Genomic DNA, 6000 nt, shown 5'->3' with positions numbered 1-6000 from the left:
GAACATGATTTTGGGAGCAAGCCAGTAAGCAATGTTTCTCTATGATTTCTGCTTGCTTGAGTTCTTGCCTTGGTTTTTCTTGAGTATGAACTGTTACTTTAAAGTATGTGGTTAAATAAGTCTTTTCATCTCCAAGCTGCTTTTGATCATGGTGTTTTATCATAGCAGCAGGGGACCAACGAGAATGACACAAGGGTCAAATTTCATTAATATGCATATATTAATATTCTATATTAATTAAATAATTTATTTGCTTTACAAGAAATTTTAAAAAGGAAGCAAGGAAGAAAGGAAGGAAAGAAGAAAAAGAGACAATTAGGTCTCCCAGTAGAACCTAATTATTTTTATGTCTGATCAAGTAATATCAGACTTCTCCCTATCAACTTTGTCCTGCTGGTCCCACCTACTTGTACTTTTCCTGCCATTCACTCTTCTCTCTGCAGATATCTGACGGTCAAATACTCATATTATTGCAGTAACTACTAAGGTCAGGTAGGAACGTTTTCACTGATAGTTTTGTTTTCCCAATTAGTAGTCTTCCTCTTCCTTTGCTCTGTCTTCATAAAGTCTGAACAAAGTTTCCTTGATCTTATCAATAAAGACACTTATTTTATTCATGAACTCTTCAGTGGGACCATGCACAAGTTGTATAGACTGGCAGGAATGGAATTGTGGATAGATCTAACAATGAAGGCTCCCTCTTTACTCCAGTTGCTGAATGCATAAACTGCCAATGGCTCTAACCTGTGTCAGGTTCCCCAAGATGACAGAAATACAAGTTCAACAACTTAGATGTATGTTGGATTGAGACAAAGTGGATTATATTGGATCCATTCATGTTGGAGGAGGCAATAATTTAACATTATCAGAACTGATGATTCTGAAAGATTCTGAATACAAATTTTATGTATGGACATAATGCAATTGAACGCTTACCATGAAGGTGCTTACAAAATCTCCAGCTCATTGGAAAAGGGTCCTGTATTTCATTTTCTTAGATGAATGGACAGTTTCTTAACAAATAGGGAGAGGCCATGGCTACATTACTACTGCTGTGGAATACATTTCTCACATTACACAATTAATCATCAAAAAGAGTGCCAGCCTAACATAATGGAATGAAGTCTTAACTGCTCAGCAGAATGAGAAGTCATGGTCAAAACCTTATGCAAGTTTATAAGAATGTGTTTTTCAGTTTAGGCATTAAACAAGCAGCCTCAATATCTAATTTCAGTCCTACAAACACCTTCATAAGAGTATCATTTACTTATCTTCTTATTACTTTTGGCAATTCATTTCTGGAAGTTTGTTCTTGTCTTCAAAACTCAAACTCTATTAGATTTGATGTTCTGATTTTTTCAAGGCACACAATAAATATCTCACTGAAGGTAAATCTAAGATTACAGCTTCATTAAGCTGGGTTTCTTCATGACATCGAGTCATTAGTCAAGGAAAAAGAGTTCTCATTCTGGCAGAGGTAATCGACACTTCTTGATGGTAACAAGAATGTAGTTTACACTGTGAAATTTATAGAAAGGAGAGTAAGTCTGAAACCCAGAAGATTCATTCAGTATCTCTTGTGGATTCATTCCAGAAATAAATCTGAGTTCACAATTGTGGCATTCGATGTCTAGTAAATAAAAATCCAGTAAATGCTCAGACTCCTGAAGAAATGTGAGGTCTCCAATGAGTGAGAAAAGAATAATGTGAATAGCAACAAACTTGAATTGGTTTGTAAATAATGGGGTTATAATATCCAAAGAATCATCTTTGGTATTCTGTTAATTTGACATGCTTGTACCAGATTAGAAAGTTGGTTATTAGATTAGATTTGGTAGAAAGAACAAACCTATTGAAAAACATGCCTTAGATTTATTATTCAGGAACCTGAATACTGTTTCCTTTCCCCTGACTCATCTGAGATTCAGAAACTGTCTTAACAAACATAAGAGTGGATGGTACCTCTTAAAATTTACACTTGCAAAACATCAAGTGAGATATTTAAGGAATTATAAAAGATACCCAATGGAGGGTGAGGTCTGACAAAAAAATTATTATTTTATTCCTTGAATCAAGATCTTATTACAAAGTTCCTCAAATTATTCAAGTAAGATTGAATCCTAGTATATAGAATTAGTCAATTTAAAACATGTCTTTATGTGGTCTTTATCTCATATCCTGTCAACTTTGCCTGGTTCCTCACTTCATATTCCAAGAAACATTTGCCAATTAAGCTATCTTCCTATAAAAACTCTTCATGCTATGTTTTAAGTGGAACCTAGAAATATGAACTTATTTACTTATTTGTACTTTTTGTACAGTTTATCTTGTTTGATTTTACTCTGGGTGTTCTTCACTCTCCTGAACTTTACAAACATTCAGAACTGATAAGATCAATAAGGGTATACATATAGAAGAAAGGAAAAATATAAAGTGAAGTCTTACACACACACATGTTAGAGAACATATGTAAGGAAATCTAAATAAGAGAAAGAAGCAGTGGTTACCAAGTCAAAATTAATATTAGCATACTCCTATATTATGAGAGTTCATGATGGTAGATTTTCAAGTTATGGGTCTTCATAAAATAGTACTTAAATTCGCACTAGAATGACTAGAAAATTATTTAAAATTTTGTTACTTAGAACCAAGCAACTTTCTTTTATGGTACATTGCTTGAAGAGGGTAACATAAAATATATACTAAAATGGTTATATTGAAATGTGTATAATGGATAATCAGAAATGTTAATTTCTTTTGATAGTAACTTCTTGTTTTAGATTGAACTTTGATTTTATTTAAATGTAAAATTGAAAAATGAATCTAGGAAAGAAATGTGAGAATGGAATATGTAATTTTTATGAGGAGGGACTTCAAGGGATTCCAATTCTCTAGGCTAGTAGCGATTTCTTTCCCAAACTCTACTATTTATAATAATGGAAGAGCATCTACTACTTTTCTTTTGTGTTAACAAAATATCTTTATTTCCTAGCTCTAGGATCTTGGTTTCTGCCCTGGCTATCTAAAGCATCAGGGGATGTGCAACGCGTCTTTCCCAGAAACATAGGTCCTGTTCTACCAGTCTTAGATCATTTCTGAAGGTTCATTCTTTCTTGTCCTGTTAAATCAACTGCCATACTATAGATGATCAGCACTCTATGTTTCTTGTTATTCCAACAACTAAAATAAAGTGACACATATAAAAACTATTACTATGTTTTTATTGGTGTAATTAACAGTTAACAAATGCTTGTCATATTGACTTAACACTCACTGAAGCAGCACTGGTCAGGAGATACAGCTAATGCTTAACAGAGTATCTCACAGGATTATTATTTATACATGCTGAATAAATATAATCATTATATAGATGGATTATTTTTTTAATTTTTTGTGGAATCAAGATTTGCCAATACATATTTGCAAACTAGTTGATAACCTCTTAGAAGAAATATAAGTAGACAGAGTCTGTAGAATAAATTCATGCCCAGAAAAATATCTAGCTTTTTGATATTCTAGAAAAGAAGCAAAATTTAGAATTATTAATGCAGAGAAGTGTTAGACTATCACAATAAAACACTAATTTGAATTATACCACTAACATAGAATAATAGAAATTATTTTTTCATTCAATTAGGATTTATATTTTATTTTTGAAGATATCAGTAAATAAGATCTTGAAGTTAAAGTAAAGATTTATTAAAATGGCACAACAACAAAAGACCTCGACCTCAAGGAACAGCCTTCATACGTGTTTCTGCATACTTGTGCCTGATAAATATAAAGTGAATGTGCCTACATTGACCCTGTTACTGTTCGAGGCCAAAGAGTCAAAAGATCTATCTGAACAGAATGGCCTATGGCAAAGCGTGAAGATTAACTATCATAGAAGGCAAAGCTGAACAGCTCTGACGGTAGTGATCTTTCCTGGAAAACATCTGCTCCCAGCTGAGTGTGTTTACATCTTGGCAACACTGGCAGATGTGCTTAGATTCAACCCATCTGTGTGGTGTTGGGAGCCTGGGGCTGAGTAAGCAGTGCTGGACAGAAATTGGAGAGTGAGAGTACTGTAAAATACTAAGTTGTAGAAAATGCAAATTAACACCTAGCAGAAACTTAATCCTTCCTGCAATACTGATGCCTTAAGCTATGTGATTTGTGTATATAAGCTAACACGAGCAATAGTTGAGCAACACTGCTTAGTAGTGAGACTCCTCATAAATGGAGTTAAGTCAGAATCAGCTGTGGGTTTTTTTTTTTCATTTTTTTCTTTTATTGAAAAACAGACTATTCTCATACAATATATCCTGATTACAGTTTCCCCTCCCTCTATTCCTCTCAGTTCTTCCCTACTTCCCCTCCCCTCAAGATCCATGCCCTTTCTGTCTCTCATTAGAAAAGAGCAAACTTCTCAGAGATAACAACCAAACATTGCAAAACAAAATATAGTAAGATGAAGAAAAAAACTATCATATGAAAGTTGGACATGACAATCCAAGGGCAGGAAAAGAGTCCCAAGAGTAGGAACAAGAGTCAGAGACTAACTTGTTCTCTTAGTTGGGAGTCCCATAAAAATACTAAGCTAATAGCTAAAATATATACTCTGAGGACCTGGTGTAGACCCTTGTAGGACCCGTGTTTTCTGTTTCTGTCTCTGAGATCTCATGTGCACCTTGCTTAGCTGATTCAGAAGACCTTGTTCTCCTGGTGTCCTCCATCCTCTCTGGTTCTTCCAATATTTCTGCCTCCTTTTCCATGAGATTCCTTGAGCTCTGAGGGGAGGAATTTGATGGAGGCCTCTCATTTAGACTATCTTTCTGCAAATGTCCAGCTGTGGATCTCTGCATCTGTTCCCACCTTCTGCCTGAAGAAGCCATTCTGATGATGATTGGATAAGGCACTGATCTATGAGTATAGCAGAATATCATTAGGAGTCATTTTATTGTCTTTATTGTGTATATATATATATATATATATATATATATATATATATATATATATATATATATATATATGTGTGTGTGTGTGTGTCACCAGTAGTGTTTGGTTTACCCTAGATCTGTTGGCTATCTAGTCTCTGGTTCTTGATTACTTAAGCATTGTTGGTCTTGGGTCTTGAATTCCCTCTCATGCAGTGGGTCTTAAATCAAATCAAACATTCAATGGCTAGTCCCACAAATTTGATGCCACCATTGTCCTATCATGTTTTTCAGGCAGGACAGATTCTATGTTAAAGGTTTTTTCTCTTGGCTGGTGCCCACATTTCTCTTTCAGTAGTCTGAAGAGTGCAGGATCAGTTTTTGTTGTTTTGTTTTTTGTTTCTTTTGTTTTACTAATGAGAATAAATAGTCTTAATAAAGTAATTTAAAAATAAATGAAAACATTGTTAAGAAAATGGTTGATCTTTGAGAAAATAAAACACTAAGTAAAAATAAATTTACTTGTGGCTAGAGAGATAGTTTAGAGCATAAAGTATTTGCTAAAGAAGTATGAGAAATCTGTAATCTGGGAGCAAATGAATAATTGGCTGTGCTTTTACTGGTATTCAATTCTCATTGAATTTTGCTATTGGAATTTCAGATATTGAATGTTTAACTATTATCTTATTTCTAAAATGTGAAAATAGCCTTGATGTCTACCAACTGATGAATGGAAAATCAAACTTCGTATTTGCAAAATTCAATATTATTGAAGTGATAATAAAAAATAAAATTATGAAGTCCAAAGTCAAAGGGATGGAGCTGTAAAAAGTGATTCTGAGTCAGGTCACCCAGACCCAGAAAGATGCATAGTTATTTCTCATTTGTTGATGTTAGCTTTGAATCTTCAGATATCTGTGTTTCATTTGGAATACCAATAGATATCAGGGAATTAGTAAGGAATCATGGAAGCAAAGAGTTTTTAAGGAATGGAAGGTAAAATTATGAATAAAACAAAGGGAAGAAGTGGAGAGGGATGGTTGAATTGGGTTCAGGGAAGGAAAGCCAGTTTAGAAGAGGA

The sequence above is a fragment of the Peromyscus californicus genome, unplaced genomic scaffold, assembly GCF_007827085.1.
Source record: "Peromyscus californicus insignis strain IS unplaced genomic scaffold, ASM782708v3 Scaffold_21__1_contigs__length_65335640, whole genome shotgun sequence".
Classification (NCBI taxonomy): Eukaryota; Metazoa; Chordata; class Mammalia; order Rodentia; family Cricetidae; genus Peromyscus; species Peromyscus californicus.
This window is presented reverse-complemented; position numbering follows the sequence as displayed.